At 43.4% G+C, this 23414-nt stretch overlaps 1 long non-coding RNA gene across 1 annotated transcript in view; it reads right to left on the bottom strand.

Annotated features, from left to right (window-relative positions):
• The window catches only part of LOC309366204, a 40997-nt gene extending 36152 nt beyond the window's left edge, over positions 1–4845 (bottom strand). Inside the window, exon 1 of the long non-coding RNA XR_014166571.1 lies at positions 4762–4845. This is a non-coding gene — a long non-coding RNA (uncharacterized lncRNA). The remainder of the gene's footprint in view (positions 1–4761) is intronic.
• Positions 4846–23414: the final 18569 nt, after the last annotated feature.

Raw genomic sequence — 23414 nt, 5'->3', positions numbered from 1 at the left:
TTGATTAGCCACTTACAGAGTATTTGTATTTTTTTAAAAAATTGTGTTTTATATTTTGATTTTTTGCATTATCCCCACATTTTGCGATATGGGAGCACAGATAAACAAACAAACATCATATAGCTGGATTGCATCATATATTCCTTATTGCAGCAGTTGCCTGTGTTTGTTTGGATTGATGGGGTAAAGACAGACAGACCAGATTGGTAGGAGCCAGAGTCCGTGATGGGTAGGGCTAACTCACAATAGTTCCCCCCCTCATCTTCTTTCCTCCTGGTATCCAAAGACATCACATGCCAACGCCTGGCTATTTTGCACCCTAGGTAAAGCTAATTACTCCCCCCAAAAAAGTTGCTAACTTCAGTTTTCAAAAACAGATGTCTTGTAGAAAAAAAATGAAAAGCACAAAACTTAAAACTTCTGAATTTATTTTAAATTGCAAGAATAAGTAACACAACAATATCTGTTTTTCCCCCCTCAAATACAAATGAAAATGTTTTAGCACACACATCATTTCCAATTATCTTTTGAATTGTGATGTTAACATTTAAGTCTCTCAAAAGTTTCACTTTCAGGCACATCAAAATCTCACTTTGCACTTTCTTTTGTATTTGAGAAAGATAATCAGAGATTATCACAAGACTGTGCTTTGTGGGGCAGTGCCCCATCCATCTTCTGTTATCATCATAATCATAACCAGCCTCCACTGCCACATTGGTAAATCAGAAATACCGTCTTCTACATCAGCATGTGTGCAGGGGTAATACGAGTGCTACCTAAATTTAATGTGTGAAAAGAGGACCACATAAAAAGCCATCATAGCAAACCCTCCAACACGTCACCATGGAAAACCATGGTCACCATGTCACCATGGAAAGGTTGATATGCTGGGTCTCAAACCTTTGATGAGACTTTGAAGATCTATGGCCAGTCAGAATAGGCAACGTAGGGTAGATTGGAGTGGAGAACCTCAGCACCAGTGGACAAATCTGGTCCTCATATTTTCTCTACTTAGCCATTGAGACACTCCCAGGTTCCACCCATTTCTGGCCCTGCTCAGCATTCTCCTTGAGTGCTTTTGTGTGGCTGGAATCTTTCATTGAAGTGTTCTGCTGGCCTGGGTGGAGGGCAGAGGTGGAGCAAGGTGGGTGCGGTGGGTGCAGGCTGCCCTGGGTGCAATCACCGAGGGGGGTGACATTTGGCGCGCTGCCGCCTACAACTCCTGCCTACCCCAAGCCGTCGGGGGAAGGGAGGTAGTTGACCTGGGTGGAGGTGCGTGTGTATCTAGAAACCCCTCGATTTTGTATGGGTAGAATGTAGCCTTCTGTCCAGAGGTCAGAGTCACATGCAAAGCTCTAACTATTTTTGCCTCTGGCATGCAACCTCTGGAATGCTCCACATTCCACTTTGAAAAAAGGTCCCCCTCTCCTTGTGGGGTAGATTAACCCATAGTTTGACAACATTTAAAGGGCCTGTGCATGCTCATGTATGTTCCCAGTCTTAAAACTGTGTGCCTGGGAAATTTGGGGGTGTGTGGTAGTGTCTATTTTGGGAGACATATGAAATCCCTTGAAATGTATGGCAATAAATGTCTGCTCAAGACAACATTTCCCTGTCTCTACTGACTGATTTTCGCTGAAAATGACTAACTAGCCCTATGCTTCCTGCTACATTTCAGTGGAACACAATCCACCTGAGAGAGCTATACAATGCACTTCATAACTATTTTTTACTGGCACTTTCATTAAAAGGATCAAAGGTGAATGAGCATGCAGAATTAGCTACCTTCTGATCCCTTGAGGTTCTGCCTCCACTGGGATTAGTCAGACAATAGATGTGTGGTATGTTTTACTTATGAATGTGTTGATGAAATTCAACCTTATAAATATCAAGCTGGAAATTCACTAGAGATGCCATGAAGAAATTCTAGGGATGTAGAACCCTGAAATATGTGTTTTGCTTTATAACTGGAGGTGGAAACGATACCCTGACAATTCTGTTTCTTTATTCTTCCATGGGTTTGCTCTGCCCTGAGTCTCTCCTGAATTCTGATTTAACTAGGAGAATCCCTAAATTAATTTAGAAATTGAAGCATGCAGAGTTTGCCACTGCTGCAGTTCATTGCAAATGTGACAGCTGGTGTGGTGCAGTGGGTATAGCTTTGGAGATGAATGTGGGAAATCAGGGTTCAAGTTGTTGCTCTGCCATGATGCTCACTGGGTTACATTATTAGGTTATTCTTTCTCTCTCCGTCTAATCTCACAGGCAGAGGTAGTTGGAATGATGGGTTAGTGACAGTGACAGGTTTATAGAGTCAGTGTGGGGCTGGTCCCCTGGGGGGGGCGGGGCTGCCCAGGAACATTAGCAAAGTAAAGGTTAAAAAAGAGAGTAAAGGACCCCTGGATGGTTATGTCCAGTCAAAGGCAACCATGGGGTTGTGGTGATCATCTTGTTTTCAGGCCGAGGGAGCCTGCGTTTGTCCACAGACAACTTTCTGGGTCGTGTGGCCAGCATGACTAAATCACTTCTGGTGCAACGGAACACCGTGACAGAAACCAGAGCGTGTGGAAATGCCATTTACCTTCCCACAGAAGCAGTACCTATTTATCTGCTTGCACTGGCATGTTTTCGAACTGCTAGGTTGGCAGGAGCTGGGACAGAGCAACGGGAGCTCACTCTGCCACTGGGATATGAACCACCAACCTTATGATCAGCAAGCCTAAGAGGCTCAGTGGTTTAGACCACAGGCCACCCACGTAGCTAAGTAGCTCTGACCTTGCTGCCACCCTGCTCCCTCCTGGTAGGCTGCAGCAAAGCCACTGTCAGGAGGGTGGTGGTGCAGCACAACCCCACCACACAAGCTGCTCCTCTTCACAGGGAGGACAAAATTCTCTGTGTATGTGTGTGTTTGAAGAACCCTGGAGGAAAGCTAGGATATAAATGTAAAAATAAATAAAACCAAGGTGCCCCCACTCATTGATATTTGAAGGGCTGTAAGATAGGGACGCGGGTGGTGCTGTGGGTTAAACCACAGAGCCTAGGACTTGCCGATCAGAAGGTCGGCGGTTCGAATCCCCGCAACGGGGTGAGCTCCTGTTGCTCGGTCCCTGCTCCTGTCAACCTATCAGTTCGAAAGCACGTCAAAGTGCAAGTAGATAAATAGGTACCGCTCTGGTGGGAAGGGAAGGTAAACGGTGTTTCCGTGCGCTGCTCTGGTTTGCCAGAAGCGGCTTAGTCATGCTGGCCACATGACCCCGAAGCTGTACGCTGGCCCCCTCGGCCAATAAAGCAAGATGAGCGCCGCAACCCCAGAGTCGGCCACGACTGGACCTAATGGTCAGGGATCCCTTTACCTTTACCTTTAATGCAGAAGATGGAACAGATTTGCTCTGTTGGTCCAGAGGCCAGGACTATAAGTAATGATAACAGGGAAGTGGGCTCTTTCACTGGTGGCAGCAGTGCTGTGGAATGCCCCCATCAGTATTGGCATTCCACCAGCTCTTGAAGACTGTCTAGACAAGCATTCCCCTGAAATGAACTTTCTGATCTAATTGTTTTTATTGCTCTTTTAACTGTTTTAATTATGCTTTTTATGAAACTTGGCTTTATTATGTATTTTAATTATAGATGTTTTGTTACTGACTGTATACTTGTGAATTGCTTAGAAGCCATTTTGGCATATGCATATATGTTCAGAAGCATACCTGCATGTGTATGTTTGTGTGTGTGTTGATAATATTATTATTATAATGAAGATGATGGATAGAAATGACAAGGAAACATTAAGCATTAGGAAACGCCTCCTAGTGGTAAGAGCTCTTTGAACAGAGTGCCTGGGAGGTGGAAGGCTCAACTTCACTGATGTTATTTAAACAGAGACTTGATAGCCATCTGTCAGGGATGGTCTTGCACTAAACAGGGGGTTGGATGAGATTACCTCCAAGATCTCTTCCAACTCTAAATCTCTATGATTTTATGACTCCATTTGCAAGCAGCTTCCTAAGCCCCCAAAGGCCACAGGCCTCTCACAATCTCTTTCTTGTGTTTCAGCCTTGAGTGTGCCTTTTGCATTATGCAACAGGGAAATATGTTGCCTTCTGTTTTGACAATTTGATTACACTCATGTTTAATGCTCAGATGCAATCTAGAGTCCTGTTGCAGCTCCGTTAAACTGCCATGATGCAAAGAAAAGAGGAGTGAATGGGCAGGCAATATCTGGAAAAGCCATGGAGCCCCGTTCTTCTCAGTGAATTAAGAGATAGGCTTCACTTAGGTGGTGATGACTCTTACAATCTTTCACCTTTGGGGAGGGGCAAGGATGCAGTTAACTATGCATTATACATCATCTGCTGTGCTCATAGACTCCAATCTATTTATTTGTAAAGTGGGTTATAGAGCTTGTAGACATACTAGGGGCCCAACAGAAAGGGGGAGAGAAGGAGGAGGAGGAGGAGGAGGAGAGGGCCTCCTTATGCTAGCAGAAACATTTTGTCTTCCCACTCCCTTCCCACAAGCCCCTAAAAAATCCTCAAGCTGTGGCTGACCAGACATGTGCTGTGATTCCCAGCAAGTGGTATTTAAAGCCACAATGCCTCTGAAAGTGGGGGCAGAACATAACCACCATTGCCAGGAGTCACAGAGGAGGCACAAGGGCTTTCCTGGTGCTCCTAACTGAAAATCATTATAGGTGGCTGGGTGGTGTCCATTCTTGATTTGAACTTCATTTTTTTTAATAGCTGGTTTCTTAGAATACCTGCTTACATAATGCCTCAGCAGGATGATCTCCAGGGTCCAAAGTGTCTGGCTGACCAGGAAGCTGTCCACAGAGCCCTGAGGAGCTCCAGAGGATGTTTCTCTGTCTCTCTCCCCATCAGAGGATTCTTTAAAAAAATTAAGTGAATTAGAACAATGGTGGTGGGGAAAGTCCATTGACCATGCCGATAGGATTTGGAGTCCAACAATAGCTCTAGGGTCACAGCTTCGTCCCCCATCCCCTGTGCTTAGGAGTTGCATTGGTATGAATGGTGTGATTAGCGATCACCGTGGCATTATTATTATTATTATTATTATTATTATTATTATTATTATTATTGAACAATTTATATACCGCTTAACTACGATTGCCTCTAAGTAGTATTCAAAAAACAATACAAAAAACAATGCAGAAAAGAAACGATGAAATCAGATTTTGATTAAAATGCCTGCTGATGGTTTTTTAAAAGTCTTTAGTAGGCATCTGAAGTTCATCAAGGAGGCAGCCTGTCTGACCTCAACTGGAAGGGAGTTCCATAAAACTGGGCCCACAATATTGGATGTCCAGCTTCTGAGAGATGTGAGCTGTGTATCTGAGGCATGGGGGACCATGAACAGTTACTCCCCCAGATATCTCAGTGATCAGGCAGAGATATAAGGGATCAGGCAGTCCTTGAGGTATCCTGGACCCAAGTTGTTCAGGGCCTTGTAAATTAGTACAATAACTCAAATTGGGAAAATCAAATAAACTAATCATGTCATTTGCTAGGTCTCAAAGCAGTTCTCTGTCAGGAATGGCTTCCAATTGCAAAATTGTCCATACCATTAGCTCATGGAGGAGGGAAGGAGTAGAATGGCTGGGTGTTAAGAGGCCTCAAGTATTTCTAGCAGCAAAATATAAAAAAAGCATGAGCAACAGAAAGTTCCATATTAAATGTCACTGCATACGTTGTTCTCCCCAGTTGGCTGTCAAGGAGAATAAAGCATGTGGAAGATTGCGCTCTGTGCGAAGGCTACACAGCTTGACTTGGCTAATAAAGGTTGATTGTATGGGATTAGGAGCAATACAAAACATATTTTAATGAATAATATTTCCAAATAACTCAAGACAGAACCATTACCGGGTTTATCTATTTGCATCAGCAATCTGCTGTGTTTGTAAAACCTGCTTACGCCTTTTGGATTTAAATTATTTTTATGCGAGGGACCCATCGAGTAGCTTTATACAGTGCAGTTTCAATTGTGTTTCCTAGAGTCTCAGTGCCATATAGGGCTGATTTATCATGGTTTCGTGGATCCTTCTTGTCAATATACCAATGCTTAAACTGGGGACTGGAGCATTTAAAGCATGTAGAGGAAATGCAGGCCACCTAAGGTACCAGCCAGTTTAGATTTACCTGATGCCCCTGCAGTTTCTCACTAACCCACACTGCTGTTACTCCTCCTTCTCCAATATCTATATTACTTATTCAGTGCCATCAATACATGTGGTGCCAAAGGACAGGATCCTCCCTCCGAGAACTTGCTATTGCAATGCAATTTATGCAACCATAGCATCTTTTTTATTTTGCCAAGTATTCAAGTAGCTGGGGCCCAGAAAGGATTATATGAATGGGGCCCAGCAGTTTGGGAAATGCTGATATGGATGCTGCAGAGCAGCTCTGTTCTTTGGAGGCAGTCCTGTCTCAGCGTCATCAGATACTTCAAGTTCTTTGGCAGATCCAGCGGCTGTTCATCTAGCTCCATCCATAAAGAGACATATGAGTCCAGATTGGATAGTGAGTCAGCCACGTTGACTCCACATCCATGTCCAAGCATACGGCAATGCGGGGATGGTGCAAGAAGACCTAGCCTACTCATAAGAGCTCCTGCTTGCTTGACCAGTCTCATGGCTTGGGATGACAACTGTGTGAATTTGGGAAGCATATTTCAAAAATATTGAGAATACCACCACCACCAATTATTTAAATACATCAGTAGTAGGAGACTGTCAGGAGTCCAGGTTCCCAGCTTGATAACACAGTAAGCGTAGGTAATTAAAAAGGAGGATTTATTGCAAAAACAAACAGATAGCTCCGGGCAGCTCTAGCGAAGCCACCGACATACCCTTCTGAAGACTCCTTCCAGTGCCTGCAGAATATATTGAGCAGTTGCCCCTTACGTTTCTTGTTTTGCTTCCTGTCTAGCAGCTCTCCCATTCGCCAATTACTTGGACTTATTGGATCAGCTCCAGCCTCTTCCTTTTCCGAAGGACTATCTCTGTGTCTGTTCACACCTGTTTGAGGTCCCTGCGAGCTTTGGCTGTGTTCTAGCCCGACTCAGTCATTCCCTTGGGGCAGAGATATAATCCTCTCTGTTCTGCAGCCGGCTGTAAAGTTACACTAGAAGCTAGCTCATTCCTGACAGAGACCAGTTAATGATGTGGTTGGACCTTCAGTTGACAGGAGAGTCAACAGTGTACAAAAGTAGGAATAGGAGATCCCAGAGAAGCTGGAAGTTCTATTTCCACTGCTGGAGTCAGAATGCCTCTGATACCAGCTGCTGAGAATTGCAGTTGAGGAGTACACTTGCACTTCTGTCATGCTTGCAGGGGACACAGGTGGTGCTGTGGTCTAAACCACTGAGCCTATTAGGCCTGCCGATCAGAAGGTTGGCAGTTCAAATCCCCCACAACGGGGTGAGCTCCCATTGCTCTGTCCCAGCTCCTGCCAACCTAGCAGTTCAAAAGTACACCAGTGCAAATAGATAAATAGGTACCACTGTGGTGGGAAGGTAAACGGTGTTTCCGTGCACTCTAGTTTCCATCACAGTGTTCCGTTGTGCCAGAAGCGGTTTAGTCATGCTGGCCACATGACCTGGAAAGCTGTCTGGGGACAACTGCTGGCCCCCTCAGCCTAAAAGTGGATGAGTGCCACAAACCCCTAGTCACCTTTGACTGCACTTAACCATCCAGGGGTCCTTTACCATGCTTGCAGGCTTCCCATAGCCATCACGTCAACCACTGTGAGAAAAGGGCGCTGGACAAGATGTGTTTCTGCAGAGCTCTTATGCATTTATCTTCATACACTGGTCAACTGTCCTAAATCCACACAGGGTGAGCTTGGCTTCCTCTTTGAGGTCTTCAGATGAAGTGAGAATTTCATGTGGAGAAGGTTTTGCAAACATTTCCTGAATAGAAGCTAGTTAACATTTGAGATTTCTTCAGGTGGTGCGTCATCACCAAACAAGAACAGGTTAAGAAGTCATTGTGCTTCATCTGAAAGTGAAGCAGCAACTTTTCAAGAGAAGAGAATGCAAAGAACCTTTGCCTAGCATTGAAGGGTGGGTTTATTTTATTTTATTTTTGCTTCCCTGGAACATGAAGGTTCTCAATCCGTCCAGAGCCTGGGGGTAATAATACAAGGCTTTTGCATGCAAATATATCAATTTATTTCTACAATAGAAAACCACTGAAGGCTGGAAGAGAAGCTACCGTGACGCAGATAATTATATTGTCTTTCCTATCAAAACCTTCTGCCCTTTTTCTGATTCAGGAGAGGAAGAATAAGAATGAGACTTTCAAATCTCAAAGCTGCACATGGTTAGAGGCATCAGCCTTCACACTTGCACTGACTCGTCTGTTCTTGGCTGATTCCTGCCTTCTCAACACCCACTTGGCTGCAATTTCCCTGCTTCTGTGGTTCCCCCTGTTTCATTGTAATGTGTCGACTTAAATCACATTTGCTGGCAGAGCTGGTGCTGGAGGAGGAGTTTTTCCCTTTGAGTTTTAGCAAGGCTTTCATTTCCACCACCTTCACTTTAAAAGCATGGAGATGGTTCAGAATCAGTTGATTTTGGAAGGGGTAGTAATGCATTGGCTTTAATGCTTTTTACACTGTATCTTGGGCACCTCTTCCTCAGCACATCCACTGTAGGGAAGGAAATATCAGTCATTGAACATTAGCAGAGTTCAGAGTTCGCCCCTCAGTATACTGGTTTCTCTCTACTGTTGGACAGGTGTTCATGGAGGAGGTGGTACTTTAGATAACCTGGTCACAGATTGTTATACAGGCTCTTCATCCACACATAGAGCATTTGCCTATTTGGCTCAGTTTTGACTGCACCAACCTTTAGCAACCTGGTGCCTTTCATATGTTTTTCCTTGTTAAAACTCAGTTGTATTAGGGGTGGATGGATGCAGACCTCTTAAGGAGATGGGCTATGTTTTTGTCACAGAGTTGTTGTGAGGATAAAATGGAGAGCCATGTATGTCACCTTGGAGGACAGGGTGGAATGTAATTCATAGAATTGTAGGGTTGGAAGGGACCGTGAGATTCATCTAGTCCAATCACCTGCAATGCAGGGATATTCAGCTAAGGATGAACCTGCAACCTTGACATTACCAGCACCACGCTCTAACTCACTGAGCTATCAACACTTATGCTTAGTGCTCTGTTAAAAACAAACATACAAAACAACAACAACACAAAACACTCATTGAGCTATCTGTGTCGAAGCAGGTACTAATTTAAGGCATTTTTACCCTGCTCTTCAGCTGAAACAAGCTCCAGCAATGGCTTGCAAAACTCGGTAGATGAATAAATCCCAGGGATTATTTGTTTAGTTTTTATACCTCTTCATCATGACAGTCACAGGGAAGTGTACAACAAATGAAACACTGCAAAATATAATCAAGTCATTAAAAGCAATCCACATAAGATAGCCACATAACTAATACATCGGTTGTGTCATACTTAGAACTGCCTTCATTTACCCCATGTCTTCACTCTAAATGCCTGAAGAAAGAGGGGGAGAATCCCTTCACCTGTATGGTGTGGATGTGAGCAAGGATCACAACCCAGGAAGCAGCATGAGTTGTACTGAGGGACTACCAGCACTGGGAAACTACTTAAACCTGCAGATAAGATCTTCTAGGTGAAGTTTGATTCTTTTCTACCCACGCTGCCCCACACTGCTGCTCCGCATAGTTGAGGATTCTTTTAAAAGAATGATCCTCTAAACATACTCACTTGTATTAAAACATACTCACTTGTTTTCATTCATAAATCTGTTCCATCCCTTTTCCAAATTCATCTGTGGCATTCCTCTCAAATGGAAAAAAGACAAGTGTTCATTTTCAAATACACATTCGTCACAAAATATGTATTTAAACATATATTGTGTACACGAATGGTTTGTAGATAAGTTTTCTTACAGAAAACAGAACAACTAACAACAGATACTCTTCCAGCAACACCCCACTCACCACCTACCCAAACATAAACCTATCCCTGTTTTAAAATGTAATTTTATCTCAAGGTACACATATCAAAATGTTTCTTTAATCCTAAAATGCATTTTGAAGAATTTTTTACACTTGTAGGAGCAAGAATTATTTTGCAGAATTTGATGAAAGACAAAACACCAAGGATAGTTCTATTCTAATATATGCATTGGTCCAGGAGGTATGAATTAGAGCTTTTAAAATGCAGACTGAATGAAATTATCCATTTCTGGCTTGGGGAAAAAAATGCTCCTCTATCAATGAATTCATAAACAGAAGCTAATTTTAACTTAGTAATGACCAACTTATGCTAATATTATGTAAATGCAGCAGGACACTCTCCTCTTAGGAAGAGGCAATCAGTCTCAAGTATCTCAAGGGTTGTGTGTCCCCGGTCTCAAAGACTTTTAAAGCATTAAGGAGTAACATTTATTCAGCTCCCTTTGGACTGTTTCTATCTGTCTCACTGTGCCTTTTGCTTATGGGTGAAAATATCATAGACTCCTAGGTTGGAAGGGACCTTGAGGGCCATTCCCTGCAATGTAGGAATCTAAACCTGCAGTCCCCCATCCAATTTGAAACCATACTGTGTTAGGATTCATTCCTCATGTTGCAGTCATGGGATTGATTTTATCTCATGACTGTGTATGTTTTCATTCCACATTGTGGGAAATGACGGAGACAGGATGTTTGTATTACTTTGTTTCCGTGATGTAGGACTTTTGTCCTTTGCTTTTTTTCTTTGGTGTCTGATGCTGAAGAGAAAAGAGCTGAGTTACAATGCTCTGAGTGTGCATATGTAAATAAACGTTGTATAGCCAAATGCTGTGCTACCGAGTCAGTACACTGACTGCCTATACTCTGCTGATCTTGAAGTGTGCCGATGCTGTGATGTTTAGGCTGGAGAAAGATTTTGAATCTCCCGAATGGCCAACCAGGAGGGAGAAAACATGCCAGTTGGGCATGTGTCTCTGCTGGACTCCTACTCGTGTGTAGGACCTCCTGACATACTGGACCCTGCTTAAGCTTTGTAAATGTGCTAGCGGTTCTATTGCTGCACTACTACATGAAGAGAAGGACAGTTTATGCTCTGCAACAAGGGCAATGGGCAAAACTCTGCATTTGTTTAGATTTCATGCCTTTTTCTTAGAAGCCTCTAGATGGAAAAGCAAGAAAGTGGCATCCAGCTCAGAACCTTTAGGCATAACTCATGAAATAAAATGTTAAATTTCTTGAAATGTTTAAAGGTCATAGGCACACATTATATCTATATATAATAGCTGGCTTCCATTTATTCCATATCACACTGAACCCTCCAGCACACCATGCTTCCTTTGAGCTTTAGGGTACCTTACACACATCAGAAGACCCAATAGATAGGGAGCAATGCCTTCAACCAAAGCACAGTCATTGCAGGCCCACAGACAGGGTGCCAGGGTCTTCATACATCTGGCTAACCTCTCTGGAAGGAAGCTAGTCATGGAAGCACAGGCTCTTAGATACAAGTTAGCCTTGCGTCCTTTGGCTATGCAGAATCTTCAGGCTAAATTTGGCCCATCAAAGTGTTGGGGATTTTGCTAATACCATAGATATGTTGATTCACCTAGGAGCACAGGAAGCTGCTTTTCTACTGAGTAACTTCATCGGTCCACAAATCTAAGTATTTTCTACAATGACCGCTCCCCGCATAAAACGGGGGGGGGGGGGCTTTGCGTGGACACGTGCAGCCCCTGGATCTGGAGCGGCTCCATCAACACAGGCTTGGCTTCGCCTTCCCTCAGATGGGATACCTGGAGGTCTCCGCCTGCCTCAGTCAGTTGTCCAATCCCGCCTGGGGGAAATGTTGCCAAGGAGACCAGGCCAGGTAGGGGAGGGACTACCTGCCCACACAATAGAGGGAGGATCTTACCTGGGAATCCTCACTTGGTCCTGAGCTTCTCCCACCCTACCCACCCTCAGTTAAGTCTTATTTTGCAGGTTAACTTTTCTTCACAGGTATGTGGGCGCTGCTACGTCAAGGTCGCTGTTAAAGCACCGGAAAGGAATTCCCCTGCATTGGCAGGTTTTGCCTTTCCCGTAACAAAATGACACAACTTTGGCAGTATCAGGCCTTGGGCGGAATCCTTTAGTCTATCTTCCTCTTTGCAGCAGCAATACCAGGGTTCCCCGTTAAAGGGTTTTCTGAAGGGAGGCTTTGACCGTACGCCGAGAGGTCGTCATTGCTCTCCCCTGCAGCGGTGGCATAATGGGGGCGGCTATCTCTGCTTGAACATATGTTCTCCAGAGCCGGCCCATCCCCCCCCACACACACTGGATAACCCTGATGTTCCCTAGGTCCCTGGCTGGGGACTAGGGAGGGATAATGCCCAATGCCAGAGCCAAGGTCTACCCACATCTGAAATATAATAAAGTTGTGGCCAATTTAATCCCATAGCACGTTGTCTTGAGTCGTTATTCCACATGACGGGGGGGGGGCGCCCAGGATCTGGGGGACTCCGCCTGTCCACGCAATGACTGGAGGAGGCTCACCAGGGTTTCAGGCAGGAGTCTTTTTCTAACTGTACCTGAAGATGCTGGGGATTGAACCTTTGACCTTCTGTCTTTAAGTCAAACGCTCTGCCATTTCTCCTCTTGCATGAGGATTTTCTAGTTTTACAAAAAAAAACAAAAAAAACCCCAAAAAAACCACACCACGCAAATAGGGCTTAAGTCTCTAATACGTCCCTTAATTACATCGGTGAAACAAGCACATTGTCAAAGAGAAGAAATCCCACGCAACTGTGTCCAAAATCCCTTGCTGGCTTTCTACCTATGGAACCAGCTTTTCCTTCTCTTGGTATTAGAAACCATCTAATTCAATTTGTTTAAAAGACACCACTTTAGTTACTTCTAGCATGTATTAATTTTGCCATTAAGCCTTAATCCTTCTTTAACTACATTTAGTGCAACATTTCATTAATCCATTAGCATGCTCCAAACCCAATTTCTCTTGCAACACACTGAGCCCGCTCTCCCTTGCATATCCCAAATTCCTGCGGTGTGGTTGCCTCCCTGTGTTTGTAAAGGAGCCAAGAGGCCAGCATGTTTGATTGCACACTTTACATTCAAACACAAACAAACTCCCCCTGAGTCCCTTCGAAGGTCCTCTCCATGCGGAGCACTCCTTCTGTTGAAGTCTGCCTTGGAGATGGAATTATTCCAAATTCATCTTTAAAAACAAAAAAACAAAAACAACATGCACACAAAAACAACAAAAAACGACAGCAGCTAGGTCATTTTAGCAGGGGGGAAAATTGGTTCTGCTCCGCTTAATTACTTGAAATCGAGAACCATGTGCTTCCTGCCACAATTAATTAGTCTGCTGGCTGTTTCCATAGCTTGAATTCTAATTATGTGGAGTGACATTCCTGCCATGAAACATTAGTATCCAAACTAAGAGATAGGCTCATATTGTCATGGGCCCTGACTGCTGGAACAGCTGGGGCAGATTGCAAAAATGGAGGCAGAGAAGCCCTCCTGCTCTGAATTTCTTAGAATGTATTGACACTGGTGTCTTAGTATTCACCGATGACTTTTTCATGTGCATTTCACTTAACAGCATCTTCAACAAGGCATGCATAATTGGCAATCCACCCTATGCAACACAGCCCACCAGCCCCTATGACAGCCTTCTAGAGGCCCAGTACTTGCCATGGACTATAAAACAGGAAAAATGTCAAGCACTTGCTATAATGCACCAGTAGTGGGCTTTATTCCCCTCCATGGCTTACATTTTGATCTACATATTATTCAGTCAAGGGATTGGTACTGACTTATTGTGCTGCAACCTTCCTGAGGCTGGTTAACCTGAAAGTTAGGGATGGGCTGATCAGATACTCCCATCCCAGTTTGGTTATGCTTGTACTCATTCATAAGTGTGTCCTGTCCTGTTGCAATCTCAGAGCTACAATTCCCAGAGTGTTTTAACAATCAATCCCTCTTCACAGGGAATTCTAGGAAATGTAGTTCTGTGAGGAGAATAGGCGTCTCCTAGGTAAAAGGTAAAGGACCACTGGATGGTTAAGTCCAGTCAAAGGTGACTATGGGGTTGTGGCATAGTACAGTGGTACCTCGGGTTAAGTACTTAATTCGTTCTGGAGGTCTGTTCTTAACCTGAAACTCTTCTTAACCTGAAGCACCACTTTAGCTAATGGGGCCTCCTGCTGCTGCCGCGCTGCCAGAGCACAATTTCCATTCTCATCCTGAAGCAAAGTTCTTAACCTGAAGCACTATTTCTGGGTTAGCGGAGTCTGTAACCTGAAGCAAATGTAACCTGAAGCATATGTAACCTGAGGTATCACTGTACCCTTAAAAATGACATCTCTCAGAATTCTTTGAGGAAAGCCATCACTGTTTCAAGCAGATTGAGCCCAAGATTCAGGACACAAATTCTCAATTGGACTTCTACCCCGGCACCTCTCAGTTTGTAAATCAAGCATGACTGGCTTATGAGGTATGTTTGCCACAGAGACTTCCAGTTGGAAATGTGGTTCAGTAATTTGGTTCTGTTAATTTTTAAATGTGCATCGTCTACGTTTTCCACTTACACAAAGCTCAAAGCCCCCATAGCATTTATGGTTGATTTATATTTATGCACAATAGAGGCAGAACCCATCACTGAGAGCTTAGGAGCAATAGTGTGTTTCTAATGTTTCTGCACTGTGGTGATCCTGGCAGCCTTCCTTCAAGGAGCCGAGCAACCCTTTGCCAAATGCATCAGGTCGAATATCTAATTCCCAGCTAAAACTAGGTAGCATGGAGCACTGGGTCAACAATGGAAACAGAACAGGATAGAAATCAAGTTCTCTCATTTTTAGACTGAAAGGTAACGACAGAGAGGATGCAGTGAGATTTTAGTATGTGTGCTCCTTACAAGCCAAGGGCTTTGCATTGTAGCGTGCCAGACATTGTTACATTTTCTGCAACTGTTTTATATAGATCATAGCAGGACCAGAAAAGGTTTTTCATGTCATCTACTCTGAGCCTGTATTACATTCCACCTTACCTAACCTGCTGCTGAATGTCGGCAGTAACTTGTCTCCCTTGGTGAGTATAATCTGCCATACCTTTGCTCTGACTACAAGAACCTCTCTCTAATATCTTGGCTAAACTTCCCCTTCCTTTGCTCTGGGCGATTTCTTCCTGACCTGCCATCTTCCAGGCAGTGCATTAATTCGTTCCTTCATTTGTACTGTTACCTTGAAGATATTGAAGTGTGATCATATTCCCCCTGGGCCCTTGCCTTGCTAGGCACCCTTAGTCTCTGCTCTTGTGAAGGTTTATTGGTTTTCTGTTATATTTTCACTCCTAATTTTAATTCCTTCATCTCATCTGTACAGAGAGTTATTAAGTAAAGAGGATTTAGTAAGCTGGTCTGCCTCCCAGGACTTGGCTAATACAAGCTCAGCTCCCTATTCTGCCATAGGCTCCCTCCGGGACTTCACCCAAGTCCTCCCATTTCTTTCATTGTCTCTGTTTCTTGCCTACAAAGTAGTGGAACCACCACTTGGAGCCCACTGGGGAATGCTGCACAAATGTTGAAAACCAGAAGGGCTTCTAACTGCAAGTATCTCTATAACCTAGGTGTGATTGCTTCAAGAATGCACTGGGATTAAATAGAATTGGGGTTTGTTTGTTTTTAACTTATCCATGTGTCTTAATACTGAAATTCCTATACCTACCTACTCGGGAATAAGTCCCAATGAAGCCAGTGACTCTTGCTTCTGAGTAGACACATTCAGGATTCGCTGTAAGATTCGCTGTGTAGGGATTTATTTATTTTATTTTATTTATTGCATTTTTTTCCCAACCCCACCTTGTTCTCAAATCAGCTCAAGGTGGCATACATGGTTATCATTCTGCACATTTAAACCCCACAGACAAAAGAGAAAATAAAGGAGGACCCAGGATCAATAAGGGAACCTTTTTTAAAAAAAATCCTGTTCATCCCCCAATATAGAGATGACTAACAGAATCCATTCAAACCATGCAGAGAAGGGAGGCTGATTGCCACACCAGATACAGAGAGGAAGAAGAGAGCGGATCTATCAAAGGCTTGCATACAGTCTCGTGTCTGTCTGTCTGCCTCCATGTTGTGAAATCAGTGAGTCATCATAATGTGGCCTCCAATCCAGTCTCAAACAGAGGCGTGGCAAATTTGTTCTTTGGTGGTGCATAATTCTTTTCTGTTTTCAATGGGGGGGGGTGTGTGTGACAATTTTAATGAGGCTTAATGTCAGAGGTTTTCCCGTAAAACTTGCTTCATTTCAGGGAAAGACCATAGAGTAGATCTGTGCTAGAGCACACACATTGTATTAGGGATGGCGTGACAGTTCACCATTGGCTAGCCTGCAGCTGACCAAGGAGTTTGGAGGATCCATCTCCAGACTGAATGTGACCTCACAAACTTCATCTCTTGAGTCTCAAACCCAAGGGCTTTAAATAAGAAGCCCCACACCCTCCACTCACCCCAGTATAAGTGCTTCCTTCCTTTCCTGCTAGGAGTGGTGGTAGAACCAATGAGAGGCAAAATGGAGTCTCCTTCAATTTCCTCTGACCCTCTCCGGGCCTCCATTTTATTGGTTTTGTCCCATCAGCGGTACTAAATTAAGATTCAGCTGCCAATTCAATTAGCTCTGTATACAGAAGGGCATCTTGTCCTTCGCTCTAGGTACCAACATGTATTGGGACAGCTCCACCAAGAAACTTTGGGTCTCAGGCAGCATGGAAGGTACTTGCAGGATGTCATCTTTGAGGAGAAAATCTACCACATTGATGCCAGTGCACCAACCTGTCAGTTACACAGCAGGAGATGAGGCAGAAGACCAAGACTTCATCCCTATTCTCTATTCCTTCCTTAGCAGCAGCTATCCTTCTTGGTAGCAACTGACTTGCCTGTTAAGAGACAGGATCTTAGATCTGTCTGCCTATTTTTGTTGCATATCTGACAGTGTCTAAGGCAATGGGTTTTTCAGAGAGCGCTATGCTGCTTTCTCATCTTTGGCTCAGATTTGTTGGGACAGCAATGGCAGAAAAATCGGGAGTTACTTGAGAACTCCCTGGCTGTCAGGGCTCCTTCTCCCATTGCATTACACTGTCTGATGTCTGCGGAGAAGTACAAATGTAATGACTGTACAACCTACAGCTGGTTCCTAGTCGGTCTCACCACTGCAGCAGAAGTGGCCTAAGAGGTCACAAGTCAGGCTGGGAGGCAGTCATGAGCATAACGTTTTCAGACAGGACGCTCACACACTATTGCAGAGAGTTCATGCACGAGTTACATCTGGGAATAAGCTTACATTTAAAAAATGGGTTGCCACATGTCCTCTTTTTCCAGGACACACCCTCTTTTCATGGGTATGTAAAATGAGAGTCATCATAGCGATCCATAGTTAAAAGCAGATGTCAGAAAATGTGTGCTCTTTTCTGCTCTTCAGAATAAGGTAAAGGTAAAGGACCCCTGGGCGGTTAAGTCCAGTCAAAGGTGATTATGGAGTTGCAGCACTCATCTCGCTTTCAGGCCGAGGGAGCCGGCGTTTGTCCACAGGCAGCTTTCCAGGTCATGTGGCCAGCAGGACTAAAGCGCTTCTGGCACAACGGGACACTGTGATGAGTGCCGGAGTGCATGGAAATGCTGTTTACCCTCCCGCCACAGCGGTACCTGTTTATCTACTTGCACTGGCGTGTTTTCATACTGCTGGGTTGGCAGGAACTGAGACGGAGCAACAACCCTAATTAGAAAAATATTTCCCCACAATTTCCCATTTTCTTTCCCTGCTAAGGAAAAAAAATGAGATGGGGGGAGGGGTACAAACAGCACAGTTTAGGGCAGTGGTTCTTGAGGTGGGTGGTATTGGCCCCTGGGGGGTGGTGAGACTGCCTTGGGGGCATTTAGATGCAAGAGTTTGGCGGGGGGCTGTAGGTGCAAATTAATAGCAGACTTTGAAATGCAGATATCACTGGATCAAGTTTGTTGAAATAATTAAACTAAATAGTTTTAGTTAAATCTTGAATAAATGTGCATGTAATGGCTACTCTTTTGAGTTTCATTTTGTTATTGTCTTCCTTAGTGTGTCATGCAAACCATTACTCTGAACAATCCTATTTATATGGTAGTGCACACTAAGGATGACTTTATGGGAGCAAGAGGCAGTGGTCCATTTTTTTTATTGGGGGGGGACCACTGATTTAGGGCACGTGACAGCTAAATTACTATTTTTTGCTTTCAAGCAGAGTAGTGCTGAGACAAAAAATGGCCAAAATTAAAAATTCCATGATTTTTTCTTTGGGGGAGCGCAACTTCAAAAACAGAGATATTTCAGGGCTGTTTGGTAGAGCAATATTTCTGCAGTGTTTTGTGGGGCGCCTTTATCATCCATCCCTAAGAGGGAAAGTTTCCATTTTCATTCCTGCCCTTCTTACCTCTGCCAGAAAAGCAAGAATGGTTGAATGGAAATCCCCAGTTCCTCCACACACTGCTAGACAAGTTAAGATGAAAAAGGATGTGCCTGACGGCCTGACATTGCACACAGCTCTATCCAAGACAGCAGCCCCCTTCTGTGTGATACCCAGTGCATACCTGAGTGAGTTTTCTCCAAGATGCAAAGCCAAAGGAACCCCAAAGCAGAAATATAGTGCATGCAGCAGGGAGGAAATTCTCCTGTGTGAACATGGAGGACTCCAGCTGACAGCTAGCTACAAACCACAGTTGGCATCACAGTATGTCACCCAATCCGTTGCTTTTCAGATAAGCTTTGACATTTAAGAGCCAGGCCTGCTGCCCACAGCTTATACTCTGCCCAAGGCACAATGAGAAAGAAACCCAGGGGTGACCTAAATCCATCAGAGCAAAACTCTGCAGGGCTAATTTATTTCAGCTTGGGCTTGAGTGCTCTACTGACACCCTGCAAAATAAAACATTGACCAACTTTCAAATAATGAGCAGTTTCCATTGCAAATGCCTCTCTCTCTATATATATATAGTATTTAAGGTATAATCTAAGCACATGATTTCTGGAAAGAAGTGGCCAATGACCATATTTGGGATTCCTTGGATTTAATGCGCCAGCAACGGGAAGGCTAATTCTGGAAGTTTTACATACCCACAGAGATAGTACTAGAAATGGGGGGTGGGGGTGGAGGGAGATACAGAATGTTACCCATTCAGAAGCCACACTATTTAAGCTAGGTGTCAACAACCTTTTGGGCCAGTGGACGCATTTGGAAATTTGTGAAAGTGCTGTAGGCACCAGCCACTAAATAGCTGCCTTGGGGGTATCACATTTTTTAAAAAGGCTGACATGGGATTGTGGCATGACACAAAATGGCTGCCACACCTGAAAGAGCTGAAAAAGAGACAGGACCACACAACATTCTGGGCACGCCCCTCATCAACTCTCCTGATCAAGGGAGTGGGAAGGCACCCAAATCAACCCCCACTGTGCTTGCTCACAGAGAAGTGCTTTGCACCTCTCCTTTGTTCGAAATAGACTGAAGGGTGTATGTCCATTTCTAGCACCCAATGAAATGTGGGGATATTTAAGGGGTGTGAAGGCTAATGCATAGGGAGCAGGACAAACCATGTGGAACACACAGCTTTGTCCCCTAACACCTCACCACCACGCCCTGCTGCTTGCCATCCGACACCTAAAGCAGTTGCCTGCCTCCTGTCTAATGGTAGAGCTGGCCCTGTCATAAACAGAAGAATTCAAAGAAGGAAAGAATAAGAAAAACCATTCCAAAATCCCACTTGCAGCAGCATTATCCAATATGGTAGCCATGACAGTAATGCAGAACATACATACCTTACAAAAAAGAAGTGTACAAAAGTAGGTGGTGTATAACTTTTTAAATAATAAACAAAGGCAGTGGGGGACACACATAGTATTCCATGGTCTGCAAAGCAGATGTAATGTTTATTTGATAACAGAGAACACATATGAAGTTTGACAGCCCTGGGAGATGCAAAATCCTCTGCCAGGTTTCTAGCAGTACTGACCAGATGTGATAGTTTGCTCTGTGACAGAAGTGGTATTTACTTTGGACTTTGTTCAGAGCAAGGCACAGTGAGATGGGCAGGAGTTCCTTGGCTTTGGCCATGTTTTCTGTTGATGTTGGCACAGCCATTTGTAGCTTCCTTGTGCCTTATGCTGCCTTCCATACATAAGTGCCTCATCCTGTTATGTAGCACAAAACTGGGCACATGCCTTGTGAGCCACACTGATTGAAAAGCAACAGAAAAACAACGCATCAGTTTGTGTTACTATGGTAAGTCAATATCCTGAATACCAGTTGCTGGAAACCATAGGAGGGAAGAATGCTCTATGGTTGGTATGGGGGAATTTCCCTTGGGGGTTGAAGTACAGAGGTTCACACCTAATTCCCAATTGGTCAGACTTTATACAATAATACATATATCTCAAAGTCCAAAGAGTCTGCAAGTGCATTTCCACGAGGACAAACGATATAGGCAAATATATGCCATCTTAGCTGTTCATCGTTTACCAAACCATCTTCTGCCACCCCAGCACTTCACTATCTCTCATTCAACCACAGTCCATGGAATGCAACTTACTCAAACCACCACTCACAGTATGCATCAGACCCTCCTTCTACTTTATATGGAGTTGTTTTTCTCTTTAATGGTCAGCTATTATTTCCTACCAGGCTTGTGGTCAGGTCACATTCTTGCGTCTGTGATACGGGGATCACTAATAAGGGGCCAAAGAGTAATTCTGCCTCATGGGCTATTTTGAGAACAGAATGCTAGATTTGATAGGCCATTAGCCTGATCCAGTGGGCTCTTCTTATGTTTTTATCCTAAATCCATTGAAATCGGTGGTTGTGGCTAACTTACAGAGTGATCCAAAACCCTGATCTGCCATGCTGGAGGACGTTTGAGGTGGCTCTCTGCTCAGCCTTGCCTGGCTCTGCCAGCCTCCACCAGCAGGGAAACCTCACTGGCCAGGAGCAGCCTAGTACAACCACCCAAATGCAGGTGGATGAAAGTTACCTCTGGTGGTGGCCAGTAGAAGCTCCCAAAATGAAGAGTTTTGGAGGTAGGAAGACAGAACAGAGTTTCTGTGAAGACCCTGTTGCTGTCACATGATGATAATGTCCGCTGTCTTTGCTTTTAAGAAAAATGCTGCTGGTACTCACCATGTTGTTGTTACAGTAAGCGCCAAACTTTTGAAAAAGAAAAAGGTGCTGGTACAGTGTTCGGTGGATCTACTCTGAATGTGACTTAGTTGCTTGCAACCCAATACAATGTCCAATGGAGCTACAAATGATTATGAGAACATCAAATGGGAACCACAGAACTCCTGCCCATCCTTCATGTGGCTTGCTCTATTAACCTCTCAGTTCATTTATAGTTTGCATTTCAGATGAAGTTCTATCACAACAGTGCTTGGAGAATCTATGTATGGAATGCTGTTAATCCCTAGGGTTATGACTGTATTCAATGTGCAGAAGTTCTTAGAGATGTGTGCAACACATAGGCGGGCACACACACACACAGACACACAGACACACACACACACACACACACACACTGCTTCTAGCAGGTTGATATGCACAATCAATCACCCTTTCCAATTTACAAACAAATAATGCCTCAACTCATACTTCAAGCAAGTCTGGGAAGAGTAGATAGGCTTTGAAGTGAATCCCAAAGACTCAAACATAATTATATCTTGTTGCTATGAGAGGGTGTTTCAGAAAACGAGAACAAAATGGCTTCTTACTTTGTATGTTCAGAAATTATCCTTACATTCTGAAGCATGGCATGGGCCAGAGGTGAGAAAATGTTATGAGAAGCCATTTCCTTTGGGGCCCACATTAAACATGCTGGTATTATTAATGGATAAAACCTCCAGGCTTTATTTTATTTTTTAAGATTTTGCTATTCAGACACACATTGGAGGCTTTTAAAAATAGTTTGGGTTTTCTTTTTTATGATTTGCATTTCAAATACTGAATATTTTAATGAGCTTGAAAGCCACTCAAGTGTCTCATTGTAAATGGACAATGGGAAAATGGAAACAAAAGAACAACCCTAATTAAAAGAACACTGTAGGAAATTCCACACAGAAGAAGAAGAAAGAATAATTTCCCACACAGTGGTTCCTGGATTGAAAAATTATATAGTGATATTTAAATATATCTGCATAGAATGTCACACACACACACACACATGCATTATACTTCTTGAATTTTTACTACTGGATCTTTATTCCCAGATTTTCAACTTTGACAAATGTGGATTTGCTAAATCTTTCAAACTGAGAAAAAATGACCATAAGTTTTGAATAGAAATGGCAAAAGCATTTATTTGATTGCCAATCATAAATAAATATTAACAATTGCATTTTGGGGCTCTTATTAATTTCATGCTATCTATATTTATATCGTATTTAGCATTTTGCATAGCTTTTACCTTTTTAAAAAACATTTTAAAACTTTTAATTTATTTTAGAATTTACACAGTGTTCTAAATTCAGAGAACAGCCAAGCAGTGTAGAGAAACAGGATATAAAACATAATTCAGATCATAAAATGGTACTAAAACTAAAAGAATGAAAAACTGCGGAAATAAAATAGATGAACTTGGGAAGGACTGAGGCAAAGCAAAGTTTTCAACAAATATAAAAATGTAGCAAAGATGGGATGGGCTTAACTTCTATGGGAATTCACATTTAATTAAGGGAACATGATACTTCAACTTTTAATTCCAGCGTATTAAAATGGTAGGATTAATAGGTGAACTTCACTGCTGTATAAAGTCCCACTTCTGTCTATAGGACAGCTGAGGGCCTATTCACATGATCCATTTGTTTAGCTGAAAATGTTTATTTAGAAATTTGCAATCCACCACTCCTTCCTTTTTGAGAAAGGTCAGGCACACAAAATGAATAAAAATGAGATCTGTGTAGCATTCAGCATGCAAACATGGATTGCTTAGGCACATTCCCAGAAACTTGGTGGCATGGGAAAGGAATGTAGAGTTTTGAGCTGGGCAGGTAATAAAGCACTTAAGCAACTGTAATCCTGGTGTGTAGCCCTTAAATTGGAGATCGGAGAAGGAGAAAGAGCAGCCTAGAGTTGCACATGTTCCAACAAATTTTCCTTATGTTGAGGCTTCCTTCCTGGCTTGAACTATTCTAATGCTATTCCAGGCTGCATCAACAGAAGTACAGTGTCTAGATCAAGGGAAGTAATAGTATTCTGCTTTGGTTAGGCCACACCTGGAATACTGTGCCCAATTCTGGGCACCACAATTTAAGAAGGATATTGATAAACTGGAGCATGTGCAGAGGAGGGCAACCAGGATGATAATGGGAAAACTATGCAATGAAGATCT

Source organism: Podarcis melisellensis (genome assembly GCF_964234715.1).
Source record: "Podarcis melisellensis genome assembly, chromosome: 3".
Taxonomy (NCBI): domain Eukaryota; kingdom Metazoa; phylum Chordata; class Lepidosauria; order Squamata; family Lacertidae; genus Podarcis; species Podarcis melisellensis.
The sequence above is the reverse complement of the archived record's forward strand: the minus strand, read 5'-3'. Positions and strand labels throughout refer to the sequence as shown.